The sequence below is a fragment of the Miscanthus floridulus genome, chromosome 7 (genome assembly GCF_019320115.1).
Source record: "Miscanthus floridulus cultivar M001 chromosome 7, ASM1932011v1, whole genome shotgun sequence".
NCBI classification, from domain to species: Eukaryota; Viridiplantae; Streptophyta; class Magnoliopsida; order Poales; family Poaceae; genus Miscanthus; species Miscanthus floridulus.
Window position 1 is genome coordinate 29,787,091 of NC_089586.1, and position 24,763 is coordinate 29,811,853.

At 44.8% G+C, this 24,763-nt stretch overlaps 1 pseudogene; it reads left to right on the forward strand.

The window, feature by feature from the left end:
- The first annotated feature begins 420 nt into the window (after positions 1 to 420).
- Positions 421 to 22,858, forward strand: LOC136465287 (uncharacterized; annotated as a pseudogene).
- The last annotated feature ends 1,905 nt before the right edge of the window (positions 22,859 to 24,763 follow it).

A 24,763-nucleotide genomic window follows, 5' to 3' on the forward strand; every position in this document is an offset into this window, starting at 1 on the left:
GAAGCAAGAACTGTAGAGGACAGGGTTTGTTATCCAGAGTTCAGGAGTTCAATTGTTCAATCATTCCGACTTCCCATTACACGGCGCTTATATACGCCCACCCGCCCACCCGGCTACAAGCCGTCCTTCACCGTTACGCAACTGCCTAACAGCAGACTAACGGAAGACTAACAACCCACACTCGTAGTGTCAAACTACCCCGTTTTCTCTGTTGTCGGACGCCCAACAGTGACTCTTCCTGCTTTCTTCTTAGTCATTCTGACACTCTTCTGATGGCCTCGCCACTCCGCACTCGGCTTGCCGCTCTTGGGGTCCAAGAATCCCCTATAAATCCGTCCGCTCTCCCCGATGCGTACAAGTGTCAGTCGTTCACTACCCGGTCCCTTCATCTATCACTATCAGCTTGCAAGAAAGGGGGTCATGGCGCGAGCGCCGAGCGTGGCGGCGGCGACCGCGCTGGGGATCTTGGTGCTGCTGGCCGCTGCAGCCGCCGACTTCCGCGGCGCGGAAGGGAAATCGTGCACGAACTCGTTGCCGGGATAGACTTCGTCGCACACGGAACGCGCGGCAGCGCAGCTGCGGCCGGGGCCGCCGGCGACGGCGCTCCAGCCCATCGTCCACCGCCACGGCCACGGCCACGACCACGACCACGACCACGGACACGAGCATCACCTCACCCCGACCGACGAGTCCACCTGGATGTCGCTCATGCCGCGGCGGGCGCCGCGGCACGAGGAGGCGTTCGACTGGCTCATGCTCTACAGCAAGCTCCGTGGAGCCACCGCCACAGCCACCGCCGGCGACGCGCCGCGCCCCGGGGCCGCGGCGGGGGCGTTCCTCTCCGAGGTGTCCCTGCACTACGTGCGGCTGGAGCCGGCCAGCTTGTACTGGCGAGCCCAGCAGACCAACCTGGAGTACCTGCTCCTCCTGGACGTTGACCGCCTCGTCTGGAGCTTCCGCAAGCAGGCCGGCCTGACGGCGCCGGGGACTCCCTACGACGGGTGGGAGGGCCCTGACTTCGAGCTCCGGGGACACTTCGTTGGTGCGCCGCCGGATCTCCGTTTGGCTTTGATTTTGGAGCATTTACCCAGAACAACCACGCAGCTAGACTGAATTTCAGTGTCTTGCTGTTGTCCTTTTCAGGGCATTACCTGAGTGCTACTGCAAAGATGTGGGCTAGCACACACAATGACACTCTCAATGCAAAAATGTCATCGGTCGTCGACGTGCTCTACGATTGCCAGAAAAAGAAGGGCACAGGGTACCTGTCGCCCTTCCCGTCGGAGTTCTTCGATCGGGTTGAGGCCATCAAGGATGTCTGGGCTCCTTACTACACAATCCACAAGGTGAGCTGATGAAGGGGTGTTTCCGTTTCTACTTCTTGATTAATGTGTAAATATCGTCGCCGAGTTGAGTGAGTTTCATTTTCGGTTTGCAGATTATGCAAGGTCTTCTTGATCAGTACACGGTGGCTGGGAATTCCAAGGCTCTTGACATGGTGGTAAAGATGGCTAATTATTTCAGTGACAGGGTGAAGAATGTCATACAGAAATATAGCATTGAGAGGCACTGGGAGTCTCTCAATGATGAGTTTGGTGGGATGAATGATGTGCTCTATCAGCTCTACATGATAACGGTGATTTGTTGTTTGTTACAAACTTACAATTGTAGCATAGATTAATAGTCATGTCTAGCTGATATGCTTCCTTTCTATTAATTGGGCAGAACGATCTGAAGCATTTGACTCTAGCTCATCTCTTCGATAAGCCATGCTTTCTTGGGCTGCTTGCAGTTCAGGTATGCTGAACACTGATCTGGTTTCCTAATTGTGAATCTTCAGCTATTTGGTGATAGATATGGATTATTTATGTCTAATTTACAATAATGACTAAAATAGAACTTAACCAGCTTAGTCTTTAATCTTTAACTATGTTAAGACCTGTGATTACTAATTTCAATCTAATCCTTTTATCATCTGGTGGCCACTACAATACTACATGTCTATACATCAAACACATTTTTAATTATGCCACCACCCAACTGGTATTATCATGGAAACTGAACTCGGGTTCCTAGTACTGGTCTTTATCGATGGATTAAAAGTACTGTTCCTCTTGAAGGATTTTCATTTGAGTGATAACCTTCGTGTGTGTATGCGTTTCATTTCAGGCTGACAGTATTTCTGGATTTCATTCCAACACACACATTCCAGTTGTCGTTGGTGCAAAAATGATGTATGAAGTTACTGGAGATCCTCTTTACAAGGTAAAATTCAATTGTATCTTGTTACTAGAGATTTGAGTATTCCATTTTCACAGACAGTGCATTCAAAGGGGGACAGATCCTGGTGTGATGATTTACATGCTACCCCAGGCCCCTGGACACTCTAAGGCTGTGAGTATTCATGGTTGGGGAACAAAGTACGATTCATTCTGGTGTTGTAATGGGACAGGTAATGTAAAAAATCACCAACATCTATCTGTGCTGACTTGATGTGATCATTCCACAGTAATTGCTGTGCTTGATTTCAGTCAACAGTTTCTCTTATTTTGATTCCATAAGCTGAAGGCGGTGTCTAGCCCCTTCATTTTTAACCTCTTTAATTTATGTCTGTTAAAATTGGGGTTGCAATTATTTTCGAGCTTATTGTTTGTTTCGAAATATTATGATTTCCATCTGCAGGTATAGAATCCTTTTCAAAACTTGGTGATTCTATTTACTTAGGAGAAAGGAGATTTGCCTGCACTCAATATCATTCAGTACATACCAAGCACTTAGAATTGGAAAGCAGCTGGGCTTACTGTTACTCAGCAAATCAAAACCCTCAACTCTTCTGACCAGTATCTTCAAATTTCATTCTCCATTTCTGCAAAGGTAATTATTTCCAATTCTTTAAAAGTTAAATTCAGATAAAATACCTGCAGTCAGCACATTTGTTTTCTATTTGTTCAGACAAAAGGTCAGACTGCCAAATTGAATGTTAGAATTCCATCATGGACATTTGCTGATGGTGCAGGAGCAACTTTAAATGACAAAGATTTGGGGTCGATATCTCCAGGTAAAATCATTCTGCTGTGTCTAACATTCAAATTACAATTGATCTTCTTAAGGCCATCTCATTGAAGGGCGGGCCTGGTGCAAGCGGTAGAGTCTTACCGCCTGAGACCGGAAGGTACCGGGTTCGAGTCGCGGTCTCCTCGTATTGCACAGGCGAGGGTAAGGCTTGCCACTGACACCCTTCCCCAGACCCTGCACAGGGCAGGAACTCTCTGCACTGGGTACACTCTTTTAAGGCCACCTCATTACCTGTTTTTATTCTGTGGGCAGGATCTTTCCTATCAATCACCAAACAGTGGAACTCAGATGATCACTTAGCACTACGCTTTCCCATCAGGTTAAGGACTGAAGCAATTAAAGGTAATTCGTGAAGCTTCACCTAATCCAAGATTGAAGGACAAATTGGTTAACTTTACTTATCTCATACATTACATTTCATCATGATAACCAGTGGTTGTAATAAAATACATAGGATGCTAGTAGCAGTAACAGATTTTGCACCAATGTGTGCTAATATTGAGATTTTTATATAGCGATAATCTTGATCTGGATATTAACTGCTAGCTATCCCTTCAGATGACAGACCGGAGTATGCATCCATTCACGCAGTCCTGTTTGGGCCATTTGTTCTTGCTGGCCTATCCACCGGTGACTGGGATGCAAAAGCTGGCAATGGCAGTGCAATTTCAGACTGGATCACCGCTGTCCCTCCAGCGCACAACTCACAGCTGGTAACCTTCACACAAGTATCCAATGGGAAAACATTTGTCCTCTCAAGCGCAAATGGCACCCTGACAATGCAAGAGCGACCTGAAGTTGATGGCACTGACACCGCCATCCATGTGACATTCAGGGCACACCCTCAGGACTCAGCAGAGCTGCATGACGTCTATGTTAGGTTGATCTCTAATCCCAAGCTGGGCCCAACGGCTCAGGGGCCTTTGATTCGCGCCCTGATCGGGGACGCCCAGCCCACTATGGCTGGAGGGCCCCTATCACACTGCGCAATAAATAAAGGTGGGAGCCGGCGGCTCAAGTCACGAGGTTCGCTTGAGCCGAGCTCTCCACCGACACCTAAACCCTAACCCAATCTAGTGAGGGGCACAGCCAGTGACGAGAAGCCACCAGCCGCGCCGCCCCGCTCTACCGACGTCGACGACTTCATCAACCTCTTCCCCAAATGTCGCTGCCCGTGCGCAGACTTCACCAACGAACCCGATGGCGGCCTCTGGATCATCCCCCTTCGCGATGTCAGGTTCGTCAGCCCTCAACTATCCTCTCTGTATCTCTGTCTCTCAGTCTAGAATGTGTTCTAGGTCTTTTGGTTCATCCAATAGCAACTAGCCCCTCTGATCATCACCTAGATCGATCCTGTGTGTTTAACAATGGTATCGGAGCCGGTCCCCTAGGTGTAGATCTCGGCAGAGGTGTTAGAAAAGAGAGAAAGGTCAGATCTAGTTCGGATCTGAGAAGACAAAGGGTTCGGTTGAACCCTAACCCTAATTGGGTTAAGGAAAGGAGAAGAAGAAGAGGGTTTCGGCAAGACTACAAGCCCCTCCGATGTACAACAATGGTACACGCAAGCACCGAGTGGTAAGAGGTATGCAAACCTCACTAAATACTAGGCCTAAACCTAGAGCAAGCGCATAAGCGGTGGTCTAATCAACCTAAGCACTTCACAAAGCGCCTACGCTAATCACCTAATGAATCACTAAGCACTATACAAGTGGAGATCACTAAAATATGTATCAACATCCTTAGTATGTTCCCTTAGCTCCACACACCTTAAATGGCCGGTTGGGGGTCTATTTATAAGCCCCACTGAGAAATTAGCCGTTGGGATAAAACCCAGCTTTTTGCTACTGACCGGACGCTGCTGTCGTCCAGACCGGACGCGTCCGGTCATCCAGACCGTTGAGTGCACGCACTGATTGGACTCTAGGCTGAGTCCGGTCATCATCGACCGGACGCGTCCGGTTGCGCTGGCGCCGCTCTAGAACCTCTCTAGAAATGATCAGACGTTGCGCTTCGTGCGTCCGATCGTCTAGTCTGTTGCGTCCGGTCACGCTGAAAACACTACCGTAACGATGAACAGTGTCATCGGTGCGTCTGGTCACTGCTTCGCTCAGCGTCTGGTCACTGCTACTCAGTGTTCGATCACAGCTGCTGACGCCTGGTGTTGCCGAGCAACTGATCGGACGTATCCGGTCCTTTTTAGGGCCGCATCCGGTTACCTCTGCCGAGCTCGTTCTTTTGCGATCTTGCGTCCGGCTTGGTTCCCATCTTCGTGCTTGGACTTTGCTTGACCTTGTATGTCTTCTATGCATCTTCATATGTCTTTATTGAGGTGTTGATCATCGGATCATAACATCGCCTTCGTTCAAGTCACGTTTTGCATCCTATTGAACTACAAAACAATTACATGCAAATCCATTAGTCCAATTTGATTGTGTTGGTCATCAAACATCAAAATCCTAAGTAAATGGGCCTAGGGTCCATTTTTCTTTCAATCTCTCCCTTTTTGGTGATTGATGACAACACGACCAAAACAAGCAAATAATAAAAAAATTTAGAATTTAAAAAACTATCTACTTGCTAGGATGCATTGCAAAGGGCAATATTATATGATGCTAAAAGATACCATATGTAAACATCTTTGGAAACTTATCTTGCCCTTGCAAATGCCCCCATATGGTATTATGGATTTAAGCCTCTCCCTAACTCCATAATCCACAATCATTCCTTTCTCGGACCATTACCACTTGTAAATTATTATGATCGGGCTTGCTTTTGGTCCTACAAATTCTCCCCCTTTGGAATCAAACACCGAAAAAGAAGACATTAGTAGCACAAGGGAGGGTCAAACTTTGTGATCCTTTGTATGTGAAGTGGAATAGGTCACAAAATTTAACTCTCATATTACATAGACTAAGCTTCCCCTAAATATATGCATACATATGATGGAGAAAGTAGGTTATGCATAATTGGCAAATTCATGCTCAAGGGAGTTTAATCTATATAATGCATGGATAAAGCATATAAATACTAAAGTGAAATCAACATGATGATATCGGTTTAGAAATACCATATGTGGAAACAAATTTGATTTATATCCACTTGCACTAGGTGGTGGATATTAGAAGTATGATGCTTAACTCCGGGGACTCCATTTTTCTTGCAATGAGACTACTACATACATGATAAGCTTGAAAAGGTGTTAGCCTCAAAGCATCCAACTTGTAGAGTAACCTCCCCCTAAATGTGTGCACACAAGTATGGAATACTTGTAAGAGACATGCTCATTGATTTAGAATAAAAAATACCACTTGAAAGATGACATCACATGAATGTGAGAATCATTTTCGAAGGTGATATTCAGGAGAAATTATCTACAATTTAGACTTTGACACATTAGATGAACAATTGTAAAACAAGTTATGTGTCGTGCTCCTAAACAATTTAAACCATGTAGGTTTGCTCCAAGGGTTAAGAATGAAACCGAGCAAGCCTACCATAAGATATACCTAGTGTATGCATGATAAAGGATTTAAGCATGCAAATGCAAACCTAGGCCCCGTTCGGCTTGCTGAAACTTGGCTGAAAGTGGCTGGAAAACACTGTTCTAGCTGAAATATTATGAGAGAAAAACACTGTTCTAGCTAAAAAAAAGAAGACGGACAAGCCGGATATAAGGTAAGCCAAACAGGGCCCTAGGCATGAAAAGGAACTAGATGCTAATTGAAATTCTAAGAAATTAAATCTAGTTACCTAACATGGGAAGGAGAATTTGGGTCCACAGTATTCACTAACCCACTTGACAATTAACATGATCCAATGTGATGCACCCTATGAAATGCACTCATACTTTATCAAGTCTCCAAATTCCCCAAAGTCTATCAGACTTCTCACTTTCCTTTCAGGATCCAAACCTTCTTGCCGCTCTTCATGTTGGAAACGATCTCCTTTGGCACCCAAATGCGTTTGGCCTCATTGTTGGCTTGCTTGTTCACCTTGATGGCCACCATCTTGTCATTTTTCTTCTTCTTTAACAAGTATGGTGTGGAGGCCTTCTTGTCCACCTTGTTGGTGTAGGTGTTGGAGAGCTTGCTTGTTTCCTTTTTATTTTTCTCTTTCTTCTTAGCTCCTTCCCCATTCTTCACCTTGCACTCATAGGACTTGTGGCCTTCCTTGTGGCATACGTAGCAAACCACGGTTTGTCCTTCATCAAGCTTATTCACTCCCTTGATGGTGTTATCTTGATGAAGTTGGGCTTGCTCCGTTTTGCCTTTCACTTGAGTCAAGTCCTTGGTGAGACAAGCCACTTCTTGCTTGAGTTGCTCATTCTCCTTTGCGACCTCTTGTGTGCATGTTTCTACAACAATTTTCTCAACACAAACTTGGTTGCACAAGGGTGAGTCTAAACATAAATCATTACAAGAAGTAGAGGCATCCTTTTTAGACATGTCAAAGATAGAACTTTTCTTTTTAGGTGCCTCCATGGGGGTAGAACCGATGGCTTTAAGATTAGCAACTTTATTAGTTATCTCATCACAATGTTTGCACGTAGTTTCCATTTTAGCAAGCAAACTTTTATAAGCATCTTGTGAGCTAGCTAACTTTTTCTTTAATTTTTCATTTTTCTTTACAAGTTGCTCATCATTGATTATGTAATTATTTATGTTTGCACTTGTCTCAAGTTGCTCAATTTTAGTAGATAGCTCCATATTAAGATTGGCAAAAGTTTTATATTGTTCAAGAAAAGTGTCATAAGCTTGTTGTGAGCTATCTAGTTTTTCTTTTAAATTTTTAAGCTTCTTTTGTTGACTAGTGCAAATTTTAGCAAAGTTAAGATTTTCTTGCAGAATTTCATCATAAGAAGGTAGCTCATCATCACTATCACTATTATTGTCACTATCACTAAAGATAGACTTTTTGTTACCTTGTGCCATAAGGCACACACGTGAAGTGCTTGATGATGAGTGCTTGTGCCCTCGCCTCTTGTGATGGTCTTCTTCTTCACTTGAAGAATCATCCCATGACCTTATTGATGTGAGGGCTTTGTCCTTACATGCCTTCTTTGTCTTGGGTGTAGGCTTGTTTGGACAAACTTCCATAAAGTGCCCTAACTCGTTGTATCCATAGTATCCTTTCTTTCTTTGCTCATTTCTTTTATTTGTGAAGATGAAATCTTGAATTTGGATGGGCACACCCTTGACATTGAACCTTTGGATCATCTTCTCCACCTTGTTGATAAGTTTGATTGATTCTTCATCAAGGTCGGAGGTGGAGGAGGAAAATTGATCATCGTCACTTGAATCTTCATCATCATCATCTTCTTCTTCTTCATCACTTGAGGAGCTTGAGCTTGAGCTTGTCTCAACTCGCTTGCCCTTCATCTTTTTTTCTCACTATGCTAGAGCTTTGCCTTTGCTTGATGAAGAGGCTTCTTCTTGACCCATCTTGTGTGATATTTCAAATGCCACTATCTTGCCAATGACTATGGTCGGGGTCATGGTGCTCAAGTCCTCCATATTGTGAAGGATGGTGATGATACTTGCATATTTCTTTTGTGGTAGCACGGAGATGATCTTCCTCACGATGTCCACATCATCTAGCTTTGTTAGTCCTATTGAATGGAGCTCATTGATAATTAGATTCAATGAGAGTACATATCACGAACAAGCTCATCATCATTCATTTTAAAAGAATCATAATTTTATTTAGCTAGACAATGTTTTTGCTCATGGATATTAGTTGTGCCATCATGGAGCTCTTGGAGTTTTAACCAAATTTCATGTGCCATATTGAAAGTGAACACTTGGTTAAACACATCCATGCTAAAAGATTCAAACAAGCAATTTTTAGCTCTAGCATTGAAATGAATTTCTTTTTCTTCACTCTTTATGGGTTTATCGGGATTCTTAATGGGTTTCATCCCATCATGAGTGACTCTCCAAACACCCAAATCTACCACCTCAAGGTGACAAGCCATTCTAGCTTTATAGTAAGGGAAGTTAGTGCCGTCAAAGTGCGGAGGCTTAGAAATATCCATCTCAACCACTCTAAATAGCGTCGGCTCAACGGCGATGAAACCAAAGGTCCAAATTGAGCCAACCAGGCTCTAATACCAATTGAAAGGGGACCATGATGCCTAAGAGGGGGTGAATTAGGCAACTTAAAACTCTAACTCTAAACTATGGCCTCTTTTTCTAAGCTTAGCAAAACCTATGCAAAAAGATAAACTATCTAAATGTGCAACAACGGTTTTGCTAGTGTGGTGCTATCTCTACCGCAAAAGGAGTTATGCAAATAATGTAAACGCAAAAGCTAAAGAGTAAGGTAGAGATATGCAAACTCCCATCGATGACTCTAGTATTTTTACCAAGGTATCGAGAAGAGCACAAGCTTCCCCCTAGTCCTCGTTGGAGCCCCTCGCAAGGAATCCCTTGCAAGGGCTAAGCTCTCGGTCGGGTAACTCCGTGAATAGCCCCAGGCCTTCCCCACGCGCAAGTGGGTCTCCAGTGTGCCTTCTGGCAAGCCTCTCCCAGACCGCTTCCCGCCATCTTCACTTTCAAGCTTTCGGTCGAACCGCCGCGGATCTTGTTCCCTTTGGTACACAGTGGCGGCCACACCACAAACGCGGTTGGTGTGATCTCGCATGACTACAAGCCCCTCCAATGTACAACAATAGTGTACTTAAGCACTGAGTGGTAAGAGGTATGCAAACCTCACTAAACACTAGGCCTAAACCTAGAGCAAGTGCATAAGCGGTGGTCTAATCAACCTAAGTACTTCGCAAAGTATCTATGCTAATCACCTAATGAATCACTATGCACTATGCAAGTGGAGATCACTAAAATGGTGTATCAACACCCTTGGTATGTTTCCTCAGCTCCACACACCTCAAATGGCCGGTTGGGGGTCTATTTATAAGCCCCACTGAGAAAGTAGCCGTTGGGGACGAAACCCAGCTTTCTGCTACTGACCGGACGCTACTGTCGTCCTGACCGGACGCGTCTAGTCGTCCCGACCGTTGAGCGTGCGCGCTGATCGGACTCTAGGCTAAGTTCGGTCATCATCAACCGGACGCATCCGGTCATGCTAGCGCTGCTCTGGAACCTCTCTGGAAACGAGCGGATGCTGCACTTCATGCGTCCGGTTGTCTAGTCTGTTGCGTCCGGTCACGCTGAAAACATTGCCGTGACGATGAATAGTGTCACTAGTGTATCCGGTCACTGCTTCACTCAGTGTCCGGTCATTGCTACTCAGCATCCAGTCACAGCTGCCGACGCCTGGTGTTGCCAAGCAATTGATCAAACACGTCCAGTCCTTTTTAGGGCCACGTCCAATCACCTCCGCCGAGCTCGTTTCTTCGTGATCTTGCATCTGGCTTTGTTCCCATCTTCGTGCTTAGACTTTGCTTGACCTTGTATGTCTTCTATGTATCTTCACATGTCTTTCTTGAGGTGTTGATCATTGGGTTATCATTTTGCCTTCGTCCAAGTCATGTTTTGCATCCAATTGAACTACAAAACAATTACTTGCAAATCCATTAGTCCAATTTGGTTGTGTTGGTCGTCAAACACCATAATCCCAAGTAAATGGGCCTAGGGTCCATTTTCCTTACAGACCCTACCGCTACCCGCAAATTCAAAAAGATGAATTGGAAAAATAGTGCCACAGTATGCTGACACAGGGGATTATCAGATATAGTACCTCTCCATTCTCATCACCAGTATTGCTTGTTAAAAAACAGGATGGATCATGGTGCTTCTATGTGGACTACCGTGCTCTCAATGACAACACATTAAAAGATAAATTCCCCATCCCAGTAATTGATGAACTACTCGATGAAATCGAAGGAGCTAAGTACTTTACCAAATTGGATCTCAGATCAGGATACCATTAGGTACGCATGCACCCCGATGATATTGAGAAAACAGCCTTTAGAACTCACCATGGCCACTTTGAATTCTTGGTCATGCCTTTCAGCCTATGCAATGCTCCCTCCACCTTCCAAGCCCTTACGAATGACATTCTTGGTCGATACCTGTGGAAATTTGTTTTGGTATTCTTCGACGATATATTGGTCTACAGTAAAACTTGGGAAGAATATCTCCAACATATTTGACAAGTATTGGCTCTCCTATAGGCTAATTCAGTCTTTCTTAAAAAATCCAAATGCTCCTTTGGACAAACTACTGTAGGCTATCCGGGACACATCATATCAGATAAAGGAGTTGCAGTTGATCTAGAAAAAATTAAAGCCATCACTTCCTGGCCTCAACCTGTGACAGTTAAACAATTGAAAGGATTTCTTGGACTTACTGGCTACTATAGGAAATTCATCAAAAATTATGGTGCAATTGCCAAACCTCTTACAGATCTGCTCAAGAAGGACAATTTCTGATGGACTGAGCTGGCACTGACATCATTCCAACAACTCAAACATGTCTTATCTACAGCACCAGTCTTGTAACTACCTGACTTCAACAAACACTTCTTGGTGGAATGCGATGCATCATCCACAGGCTTTGGAGCAGTACTTCATCAAGGAAATGGTCCAATAGCTTTCTTTAGCCGTATGATTGCTCCCCGACATGCAAAATTAGCGGCATATGAGAGAGAATTAATTGGGTTGGTCACAACAGTCAAACATTGGCAACCCTACCTTTGGGGGCGCACGTTTCTTATCCGCTTCGACCACTACAGTCTCATGTACATTCTGGATCAGCGCCTCTCAACAATCCCACAGCATCAATGGGTTAGTAAATTGTTGGGCTATGATTTTACAGTTGAGTATAAACCAGGGAAACAGAATACGGTGGTCGACGCCTTGTCTCGCCAGGATGCTACAGAGCCTTCATTGATGGCCCTATCAGAGATCACCTTCCCAATATTCGATCATCTCAAAGCTGAAATCACTACTAATGAAGAAGCATGCAAGCTCGCACAATCTATTAAGACTAGGCAACTCTCACCTGCGTGGATGTTCGAGGATGGTCTCATCCTCTACAAACGACAGGTACATATCCCATCATCCTCACCTATCCTACAAGAAGTTCTCCACGCCATCCATAACTCTACACATGAGGGCTATGAGAAAACATTACATTGATTCCAGCAAACTTTTCATACTCCCCGAGCCAAACAAACAGTTCAACAGTTTATTAGTGAAAGCTCAGTTTGCCAACGCAATAAAAACAGAACACCTTCACCCAACTGGCCTCCTTCAACCACTACCAATACCAAAACAAATCTAGGGACATATCCATGGATTTTATTAAAGCATTACCCAAGGTCAAAGGTAAATCTATTATCCTGATAGTCATGGATCACCTTTCCAAGTATGCTCATTTCATACCTCTAGCACATCCTTACTCTGCAACAATAGTAGCTCACAAATTCTTCTCCGAGATAGTCAGATTACATGGGTTGCCAAAATCCATTGTCAGTGATAGAGATGTTGTATTGACCAGCAGATTCTGGCAGGAACTATTTTGCTTGTCAGCAGTGAAACTATAAATGACATCAGCTTACCACCCACAATCGGATGGTCAATCAAAAGTCATCAACAAAATCATCACTATGTATCTGCGCTGCTTGACAGAAGATAGACCCAAAGAATAGATCAGATGGCTCCCTTGGGCAGAATTCTGCTACAACACTGCCTACCATAAATCCATCCGCACTACACCATTCAAGCAAGTCTATGGATGTGACCCTCCATAGTTGAAAACATATAGCCCAGGTGATGCTGTAGTACCTTCAGTTGATGACTTACTTACAGAACATGATCAGTTTCTGGAGCAAACAAAGGTACGTCTCCAACAGTCCTAGGATTACTACAACAAATATTATGATAACAAGCATATGGATCGGTCATTCCAAGTTGGAGATTGGGTGTGGCTCAAATTGATGGCTCGAGCAGCCGTGGGGATCTACAATCTTCAAAAAGGCAAGTTGGCTCCAAAATACTTTGGCCCCTTTCAAATAAGTGAATGCATCGGCTCAGTTGCCTACCGTTTGAATCTACATGATGAGGCTCGCATCCACAATGCCTTTCATGTGAGTATGCTTAAACCACACAAAGGTACACCACCTTCATAACCAAGACAGATGTCGACCATGCATGAAGGAGCGGCAGTTCCAGAACCTGACCTCATGCTTAAATCAAGACTATATCGAGGACAACTACAGGTGTTAATCAAGTGGAAGAACCAGCCGGCCGCGGAATCCTCTTGGGAAGATGTTGAGCTCTTCCAGAAGCTCTATCCCAAATTTTAGCTCGAGGACGAGCTGATTCTCCAAGCGGGGAGAGATGTCATGGTCGGTAAGACCTATGCTAGAAGGCGACAACAAAACAAGGCGATGGGATAGTTAAAGTAGCGAGCGGCAATAGGCCCAGCTGTTATAGATCAGGCCTCGATATGAGGATAGACTCGTGAGCTAAGCCTATTAGCAATTGTAATCCCCCTTATATATATGAGGGAGACACTTAATGAGAAGGCAAGCAAGTTTAGGGTTAAACCCTTTATCCCTCTCTCCCTTCCCTCTCCTCTCCACGCGCCGCCCCTTCTCTCCCATCTACTGCCGCCGTCTCCCCTCTGCTCGCTGCTGCGCTGCTCCTCCGCTGCCACCAGCCAGGGCGCCCAGCCGATCAGCCACAGCTACCCCAGCCAGGCCACCGCTGCCGCACGGCCCAGCCCCGCCGCCAGCCAGTCGCCGCCCTCAGCCAAGCCGCCGCTGTTGATCTGCCCTAACGGGTTGCTCAGCCTCCACGTCAGCCGCTGTAGGAGATCAAGCAACTAACACCAAGTCTGTCAAATTCTAGAGGCAATGGCAAAGTTTTTTTCCGTCCTTTGGATGGCCTTATAATTTTAGAATTGAGTTTTGAGGGAGACATTTGTGCAGTTACACAATACTATAATAAGTGGTCTTATTCTCTTGGAGACGAGAGCTGAAGCCGGATTTATTTCCATTATATAAAAAAGATAGGGCATAGCAACACGAATTAAGCACTCAACAGATATATAGAGCAGTGAGCTACAAAAGTTGTCCAGATTTGGATACAACCAGAAACCATAATAAGAGTAGAGAACTGCTAAGGGCCAAAGCCAAACTAGAGTGGTCGATTCTGAAATTGGAATGACCAACCAACGCTTAGTGAAATACAAACTACTGAACCAACAACCAATATTCCGAACATTTCTTAAAAGGCAGATGATATGGTTTTGATACATTTGGTGACTCAATGTGGTAGATATAAAAAAGGAAAACATTTGTTTATTTGAAACATGCTTGCTTGTGTTGACCCGTTTCACCTACACATGAAACATGATAGTTGTTTCGAAGGAATAATAGAATAGGTGAACTAGTCAGCTAGTGTACCATTACAGCAAGATGAAGCCAATAAGCAGCACATTATCCAAGTCTGTCAAATGCTAGAGGCAATGGCAATGGTTTTTTTTTTTTGCGTCCTTTGGATGGTCTTATAATTTTAGAATTGTGTTTTGAGTGAGACATTTGTGTGGTTACATAATTACTATAATAAGTGGTCTGATTCTCTTGGAGATGAGAGATGAAGCCAGATTTATTTCCATTATCTTAAAAAAGATATGGCATAGCAACATGAATTAAGCATTCAACACAGTGAGCTACAAAGGTTGTCCAGATTTAGATACAACCAGAAACCATAATAAGAGTAGAGAACAGCTAAGGGCCAAAGCCAAACTAGAGTGGTCGGTTCTGAAATTGGAATGACCAACCAACGCTTAGTGAAATACAAATTACAGACTACTGAACCAACCACCAAATATTCCAAACATTTCTTAAAATGCAGATGACATGGTTTTGATACATTTGGTAACTCAATGTCGCAGATATAGAAAAAGGAAAACATTTCTTTATTTGAAACATGCTTGCTTCTGTTAACCCATTTCAGCTACACACGACAGTTGTTTCGAAGGAATAATAGAACAGGTGAACTGGCTGGAAAAACAGCTGATGCTGATGCTGATGCTGATACTGGAAAAACAGGTGGACGGTACCGTTTTAGCGAAATAACATTGTTTCCATTAGCTACACACGATAGTTGTTTCGAAGGAATAATAGAACAGGTGAACTGGCTGGAAAAATAGCTGATGCTGATGCTGATGTTGATACTGGAAAAATAGATGGACGGTACTGTTTTAGTGAAATAATAGTGTTTCTGTTTCAGCGAAATAACAGTGTTTTTCTCTCACAACAAATCAGTATCAACATTAGTATCAGCTGTTTTTCCAGCCAGCCGAACATGGCCTAGTCCGCTAGTGTACCACTTCTAGGAGACGAGAATTACAGTTCGCTTTAGGGCAATTCAGGGTAATGTAGCATCATTTCATCTCATGCAAGTACTGCAACCACAATCTAGACATCCGCGACAGCGAAAACAACATTTTTTTTGCTCATAGGAATGCATCTAATTGAGGTAGATCTAGGACAAACCCGATTAAGCACACTAAGCAAACGTCCGGAAGATGCAATGCAGGTGCTCATCAGATGTGCTCTCCCAAGCACGCACATAACATCAAATCAACATATTGATTTCGAATTATGTGGAGTCCAGAAGGTCGCACCTTGCGATGAACGCAACGTGGAGCCGCCGACGACGAGATGGTGGAAGACTGTGATCCCACCGCGGCACCCGGCGTAACACGAATACCAGTCCGACACACTCGGTAGTTAGTACCAAACCAGGGTGCGAAGGGGAAAAGGCCACCTTTTTTGTGTGTTCTATAGGGACAATCCGGGGGAAGATCCACGGTGGATACCATGACAGAACGCGGGTGGTGGACTGGTGGGCACCGCGACACGAGCAGAAGGACCTCGCTAAGAAGCACGGCCACGGGTGGGAGCTAGCTGCACGGTTCGCTTTCTCTCTGTCTGGTAGAGGAGCTCCATGGATTCCTTGCGCACAGCTCGGTAGAGGAGCTCCATGGATTCTCGTTGATGTCGGTCCTCACATTTAACACTAGGAGAAGTAGAGCCAGTCTCTTAAGTTCGGTGAAGCTCATACTAGATCTACGACTTAAGATCTTAAATTCTCATAGATACCGGCCGATTAGATAGTCGAAGAGAGCGCTGACTACACTATCAGAGTGCACTAATAAGGATTCCCGATGTCTTTGTCGTGGCCATATCTCCATCATGGTCTGGCGCCCCCGATGGGGTCACCACCACCTTTGTTTTCTCCAGCAGAAAGATAGATTGTCTTTTTCAAGTGCGACAGATGCCCAAGAGGATAGGCTTCTTTATCTGAGTCATTCTGTTGACTCCTTTCTAGTAGGTACGGAGGTACACCTTTGTTCCTTGGGATGTACGATCCCAAAACTTTGTACTATGTTTTAATCGTTGTCGGTATTTTTTAACGGTAGATATTCGGTTCTTGGAGGAACACTCGCTTGGTGCAAAGAGCAATCATAGTCAAGACATGATATTTATACTGGTTCGGGCCCTCGAGAAGCGAGTAAAAGCCTTACATCCAATTGCTACTTGTTTGTATTACGATCTCATCGAATAGTGAGATGGCGATTACAAGATGGCTATGCCAATGAGAATTTCGATGATTACAATAGGGGGTATGGCTAGCTATTTATATCCGAGGCCTACTTGCCCTACAAGCTACATAGTCGTGCCATAGTCAGAGTCTTGGCGTGATCTTGAGATATCTTTCCCTGAATGATCGAGTCGTGAGCCTTCGGGTCTTCTTCGCTACGGATTCGGTAGCCAGCATATCCGGTAGTCGGGATTTCCATCAGTATGGCATCGTTAGTAGCCCCCGAGCTTGTCTATCAATTGAGACTCAGCAACTTTCCCATACTCAGGGCATTCGGAATCAGGGTTCATTGAGAGCCCAAACTCGCACCCACGATCGGGAACTTGATCAGATAGAAGTTGGAGAGTCTCATAGTTGGGTGATGAGCTGTTGAATAAAAACGTCATACTCTGGAGTCATCTTGTCTTGTCAACACGGTCTCTACGCAAGTCAGGCGGTGGTTGTCAGGCACATGGATGGCCATGCCAGCTCGACTTATGAGATTTGCACCTGGGTTGAGATTTATGTGTTGCTTCATTTCATGGGTGACGATTGGCTTGCCCTCAGTCACCCTAGCCTTGGCTTTATAAGCAGGCGTCTAAGTACTAGATTTGCATCCACTTAGCGTCCCCACTTTTGCAATCATGAGGACAAAAAAAACCTGCTCGCTGCCGCAAGATTCCTCGCCTGCTGTTCGGGGATTCGCCTGGGCAGCTCACTGGAGCCTCACCTCTGTTGTCTCCCTCAGTGCCATTGTCCCTGACTTCAGCGTCATCTGTTGTGCCTACACTAACTCTACCCTCAGTCCTAGTGCTTCCTCAAGGGATGGTCGTGATCATGAAGGAGGAGTAGGCGGAGGACTCAATGAACACCAAGGAGGCTGTCGCTAGGGCCCTGGAGGTGCTAGGGCCTAGTGCGTCGCTGAAAGAAGTAGTGGAGCTCACCAGCAATGAGTTAGAGGGTTTGATCGCCTCTGTTGCCACCGCTGCTAGAACTAGTCCCTCGGACCCTAGCCCATCTGTTCTTAGGTTGCCGTCATACCAAATGTGAGTGGTGACTGGGAACTAGCCTAGAAGCTCTTTGTCGAGCTAAATTGGGAGGACATCGGTATCCCTGGTGATGGAGCCCTGGTGGACCTTATCAGTGATGAGGACGACTACAGGGAGCCTAATGTCGCGGAAGCGGAGGAGGTCGCAGCACTAGGCAGCGAGGAGGACGTCGTCCCAGGTGACAAGGAGGAGGAGGGAACCACGATGGATGACGGATCGCCAGAGCAAGCTGTCGTACCTCCTAGTCCTCCACCAAGCGCATGATCGGCTTGGTGACGGTCACCTTGATCAGGCCCCGCCATCCCTTGGTCCACAACAAGCTCCTGTCCTTGTGGATCAAGACTTGTAGCGGTTGGGCTCAATTTGGTGGTCGGTCTAAGAGTAGTTAGGGTTTAGAATCTCCCTCTATAAATCCATGTTTTAACAAAGTTATCAATGAAAGAATCTTAATTGGTCTATTTTTGCAGTCGAGCATTTGACATATAGTGTGCATAGAAATTGGCCAATCACTCTCTTTTATTTTGATGAGTTGGTGTTTCATTGAGTCATTCTGCCCGTCTTGAGCTAATTGGGCTTTCAACAATTGCTCATTTGTTAACCAGTTATGTAGAAATATTCGACTGAATTTTTGTCACTTGGTAAGGAAATCTTTTAATGAAATATAAATAGAAGCTAACCGAAAGATAATGTCAGGTGTGAGAATCGAGGCACACACTGTGGCTGTCGAGTAGTTTTTCGAGGATCGTGTGGGTCATGCAGCCATTTAACCCCATGCCCTGCTTTGGTGACTGCCACTGTTGCACCTTTTCACATTTTCACATCCAGCTACTATTTTCTTTCTGCCCTCGAGTCCTTAGTCTTCCTTGCGCCGCCATGGCCTCCAGCCACCAGCAATCTGAGGGTTTGGTGAGTGCTTCAAGCCAAACAAGCATCGAGAAGTCCCAATCTTCCCAACCATCCAAGGTCATGGAGCTTGATCAATACTAGATGGCGTCGACCATGAAGGCAAAGGACCTAAAGCAACTAAGGGATAGAGGGTTGTTACAAGACCCACAGATCTATGAGTGGGCCACCACCAAAGTTTAGAGCCATCACACCCCCAACACTTATCAAGACATGGTTTTTATTGCATATTTCAAGTGTGGTTTTGGGGTTTTCCCGTCTAAGTTCCTAGAACGAATCCATAGACATTACGGGATTGAGCTTGCCTATCTGTTGCCAAATGTTGTCGCTATGCTTATCTTTTTTGCCTTCTTGTGTGAGGCCTAGCTCGGCATAAAGCCTTATTTGGACTTGTGGTGCCACTTCTATACTATCGTGTACTATTCCAAGAAGTTAGCCATCGGGTCAGTCGATTTTTCTTTGAGAAAGGTAGAAGACTATATAGTCTTCCCAATCAAAACCTCTTAGAAAGGGTACCATAGGAAATGGTTCTACATCCAACTCCACAAGGAGTGCCCGATCAAGGGGAGGGCGCTCATGCCCGTGACCAATGAAAAATGGAGGTCCATCCCCAAGGCCACCGAGTGAATGCAGAAACACATCACACATATTTAGGAGCTTCGAGTAGCCAGGCTTACTGTAATGCATGTGGTTGAGACCTTCGTCAGGTGGAGGATTGTTCCCTTGAAGAATCGGGACCCGACCTTCACCAACAAAGGAATCCTTGACCCAAACAGGGAATCGACTGAAGGTAAGGGCCCTCATCTTGAGTTTACTCTTGTTTGTGGATTTTGTTTGTGCCTTTTTGGCTAAATCATGTTCTGCCATGTTGTGTTAGAAGTGTCTGATGAGGAGATCGCCCACGGGCTGAAAGAGATCCTTGACGTCAAGCGGCCAGACTAGACTGGCGCCCCTTTGTCGTATAATGCCGAGAACCCTCCCCCTCAGGTAAAGGTAGAATCCTTTGTAGACTTGCTTCTTTCACTGTTGAAAGGTCCTAATGGCTAGAGGAGGTGAATAGCCTATAAAACAAATTCTACAACAACACTTAAGCCAAGTGGTTAGACAATTATAAAGCGAAGCAAATGTTGCGCTAGCCTACTCAAAATGCAAGCCTCCTCTCCATAATTCTAGTTATCTATAATCTCTAAGTCACACAAGAGGCTAAGTCACTACCACTAAGTTAGTGAGCTCTCAAAGGCTAACTAAAGAGCCTCACTAACCACTAGATAAGACACAAGCTAGCTCTCAAAACTAATTACACTAAAGAGCTTAGCCACACTAAGAAAGTAAATGCACAAGAGAAGTAGGAGGGTTATACCATCATGGCAAGTGATCAATCATAATATATCAATGAATACCAAAGAATCCTTAGAGACAAGATGACACAATGATTTTTCATCGAGGTTCAAATGCTTGCTGGCAAGCTAGTCCCTATTGTGGCGATTCACTCACTTGGAGGTTCACGTGCTAATAGGCATCACACGCCTAACCCACAATCAGGTGCCGCACAACCAACACAAGATGAGGATCCACGAGCCATGATCAATCCACTAGACTACCTTTTAGCTCTCCGCCGAGAAAAGGTCAAAAACCCCTCACAATCACCACGATCGAAGCTAGAGACAAGCACCTTCCTCTGCTCAATGAGCCTCGCTGCACCAACCCATCTAGGTGGCGGAAACCACCAAGAGAAACAAGCGAAACCCACAGTGAAACACAATTACCAAGTGCCTCTAGATGCAGACACTCAAGCGATGCACTTGGATTCACTCCTAATCTCACAAAGATGATGAATCAATGATGGAGATGAGTGGGAGGGCTTTGGCTTAGCTCACTAGGTTGCTATGTCAATGAAAATGGCCAAGAGAATAAGCCCAAGCTAGTCAAATGATATTTATAGACACCCCTAAATAATAGAGCCATTGGCTCAATTATTGGGCAGTCTGTGCACTGACCGGACGCGTCCGGTCACAGCGTTCGGTCGATCTATGAGAGCCACATGTCCCCTTCAAATGAGATAGCCATTTGGTGCCCCAACGACTCTCTCTATCATACTCTAACACAACTGATCAGATGCACCATTAGAAAGTGATCGGACGTAGGAGAGGCAGTGTCAGGTTGAGTCCAGAGAGCTCCCTGAACTACTCGAACACGACCGAACACGTCCGGTACTACCAATCGAACATAGCCAGCATTAGGTCACACACCCTCATGTGCACTGCCCCCTCTGACCGGACATGATGCTCAGTGTCAGGTCACTCAAAGTACTGAGTGTCTGGTCACATTGAAAAACTACACTGAGAGGTCCAGAGCATGATCGGACGCGTTAGATCACCACTGAACGGACACACGCCAGAGTCCGGTCACCTCTGCCTTAGTCGCTCACCTCAGGTCCAAATACTGGGCACGTCCAGTCCCAATTTCGGACATGTTTGGTCACATCTGCAACACAAGCCTGAGCCTAGGTAACATACCGGACACGTCCAGTCCCAAAGTCGGACGCATCCGGTCACCCTGTGACCAACATGAACAACTCCTTTTCAACTCTAACTTCACCCTTGCTCAAATGTGCTAACCATCAAGTGTATCACCTTGTGCATGTGTGTTAGCATATTTTTACAAACATTTTCAAGGGTGTTAGCACTCACTAGAATCTAAATGCATATACAATAAGTTAGAACATCTAGTGGCACTTAGGGTTTCACCCCTCTTAATAGTATGGCTATCTATCCTAAATGTGATCACACTCACAAAGTGTCTTGATCACCAAAACATAGAGCTCCTATGGATGTCACATTTGCCTTGAGCTTTTGTTTTTCTCTCTTCTTTTCCAAGCCTGAGCACTTGATCATCACCATGGCCATCACCACCATCATGATCTTCACCATGTGCTCCACCACTTGGAATATGCTACCCTATCTCATGATCTCTTAGAGCAATGGGTTAGCACTTAGGGTTTCATCAATTCACCAAAACCAAACTAGAGCTTTCAACTGTATTGATGTTTTACCATTATGGCATATCAGGATGATGTCCCCTCAGGCCCTGTCGCTGGGGGCATGGTCATCAGCAGTGATGATGATGATGACCCCGAGCAGCCGATAGCTGGTCCGACCTCAGATGGCGAACAAACTTGGGTGCTTATGACTCAAACTATTACTCCAACTCCTAATCCTGTCTTGGGAACTCAGCAAAAAGAGGTGGCTGAAGGAGCAACCGCCGATGCAGGCGAAGTTAAGAAATTGCCAGCCCCTGAGCCTGCTCGAGGCATTGAAAATAGGAAGATCCAATCACATGGGAGTGCAGAAGAACTCAAGATGCCCGCTCCCAAGAGAAGCTGAGGCAAGTCTAAGAGCCCCCTTCGATCACTGTCATTGTTGAAAATTGGTTGGAGAAGCCAAAGGGGATGGAGCAAGAGATGTTGCCTTGTTCCAATGATCAGGTACCACTTAGAAATGTTTTTGACCGGTTAATCAGGGTTTTTAGTCACTTGGATAGCCTTGAACATGTTCGGGAGGTTTGTACTCAAGAGAAAGCTTCGACCCCACCTACCAACAAATCGATGACCCAGCGCTCGAAGAAGCTAAGATGCTTGATCCCGCTTGACCTATAAGTTATTGGCTGGTGGATTGAGTTCTGTTTTTCCCAAGTTTCTCTTTGACATTCTATTGCTACTGCAGGAAAGCCAAAAGTCCCAAGCAAGACTGCTCCTGAAGAGCCTGGTGCCACCCCGACCCCTAAAGAGTTGGATATGGCCTTAACGACCAATGTCTAGGTTTCAAGGACTGAAGCTGAGATCCTAGAAAGAAACCCCTCCCGCATGAAAGCTCTTATCTAGGAGATGCAAGTCTACTATGACCTCTAGGAAGAGGATCACAAACAAGTCAAGCAGTCTGGCTTAAAGAACTCAGTGCTGCAACAAGAGGTGTATAATCTTCTGGGAAGCAATGAAGGTAAGCTTCCGTACTGCTTGATAGGCATCTCTTGCTATTTGGGCCCTAACCTCTCATTGTTTTCTTTAGGCCTGCGCAAGTATATCGATATCCTAGAAGGAGAAAAGACGATTTTGAAGCAACGGGCTAAAGAGTTGCAACAGAAGCTTGATGCCACCAAAGAGCGCTGGATTCCAGTAGAGGAGAAGTTGACTGAGGGATCCATCATTGTAGTTGAACATGTGGTTGGAGTTATCAAGAGTCGTTTGCCTGATCTTGATCCGGCCCTGATACTGTAGGGTTATAACTATAGTAATGCAGACGATGTTCAGAAGTTGCACGAAGAGATCCAACCCATGGCCAGAACCTTCATGGATAAACTCAATTTTTCCATTGATGATGATGATGATGATGATGAAGATGGTAAGTGAATTTATATCTTGCACCAGTCATCATGTTATGCATGTTGTTTAAACATTAGCCATGCTTTCGTGACAATTTTGTAATATTGAACACATTATCGTTTTTTGTCATTTAAGCAGTGTAGTTTGTGAGTGATTCCCTTTGTCATGTTGCAATGTGCCATTTACACATTGGTCATAGGATTAGAGTAGTTGAGACTTGGGCGGTCTATCGTACTATTTCTCCTAGCAATCATATGTTTGGGTGTTCTAGCTTTGCACGATCGGAAATTTTGAGGTTAGTGAATATGTGTATGGTAGCCCCCGACTCTTTATCTGAATTGATTATTCAGGTAGAGAGTGAAAACTAGTAGAGCCAATGGTAGCCTCCCTATTCTTTATGTGAACAATTGATCAATGTTCTAGATAAAGAATAATTAGCTACTTGAACAATTGTCATTTTAATTAAACGAGATACCCCCGAGCCTTTTGAAAAGGCTCATGTGAAGCTATCAGCAAGCTCTAGGCCCTAAGCATATATGAGTCAAGGAGAAGGATATGAATCCCAAACATTGAAAAGGACTTGGTAATGTTGGGGGAGGGATGAGTTATTCTTCTAACTCGGTCTATTTAAACAACCCCTTATTGGTCTCTTTCCAATTTTTGTGAAAAGGCCCCTACCCGTGGATGACAGTGTAGTTTTGAAAACAAGTAGAGTACTTTTTGTGACATATTTTGACCACTAGATATCAGGCACTCCATCGAGTGTAACGGGTACCCTGATCACTTGAGGTCGAGCACTCCGTCGAGCACAATGGTCCCTCTCGTAATTGGACTTCAATATAAATGAGTATGATCACTTGAGGTCAAGAACTCCGTTGAGCCTTTGGACCCTCACGTGATGGCACTTCGAGATTTGATGAGTACTTAGGTCATTTGAGGTCGAGTGCTCCATCGAGCACAATGGACCCTCACATGACATGTACTTCTGTGCTAATGAGCACTTTGATCATTTTGAGGTCAAGAACGCCGTTGAGCCTTTGGACCCTCGCGTGACTGTGTGCTTCGAACTATACTTTGATCGGGTGTTTTGTCAACCACGTGGTACTCTCTTACGATCAAGTACTATAGGGCTAAAATATATGTCACAAAAGTATTTTTAGATAGTTCTAAAAGTTGTTGTCTTTTCACCTTGACTTGGTTTTCCCTTTGCTTTGTTGGCTTGACCATGGCTCCCATACGTAAGACACTAGTATAATAATGTGACTTGTACACTATGGGGTTACGGCATAGGCCGTTGCTGTCAACAAAGCTTCACATATCATGTAGGTACTTTAAATCATAGGAAAAGAAACAAGCATACGCCGGAACGTATTGTTCTTTACAAGACACTAAAGTATTCATAAAGGTGTACCATATAGGAAGATCTAGCCATAATTTGGCATAGAATTGGTAATTTACAGAATTGAACAAAAGGGGAACTTTGAGTTATGTACCTTGACCCTTGTGACCTAAGCTGATGGATGCTCTAGATATGACAGCGTCCTTCAGGTGTTGTCTTCTAGGTCTTGGAATGCTTTGCGCCTCTTGTTCTTGTATTTGTCAGAATAAATTCTCCCGAAGTAGAACGTCGGGACGTATTGATCGAGGATTTTGAGCTTGTTTTCTAACGTGATTTACCAAACATTTCGGTTGATCAAAGAACATCTCTCAACTTACTTTTTCAACAATATCATATTTGTATAAAATCTTTGGCTGACACAGCTCTTTAAACAAAAAATATAATGTGCAAGAAAACAACTT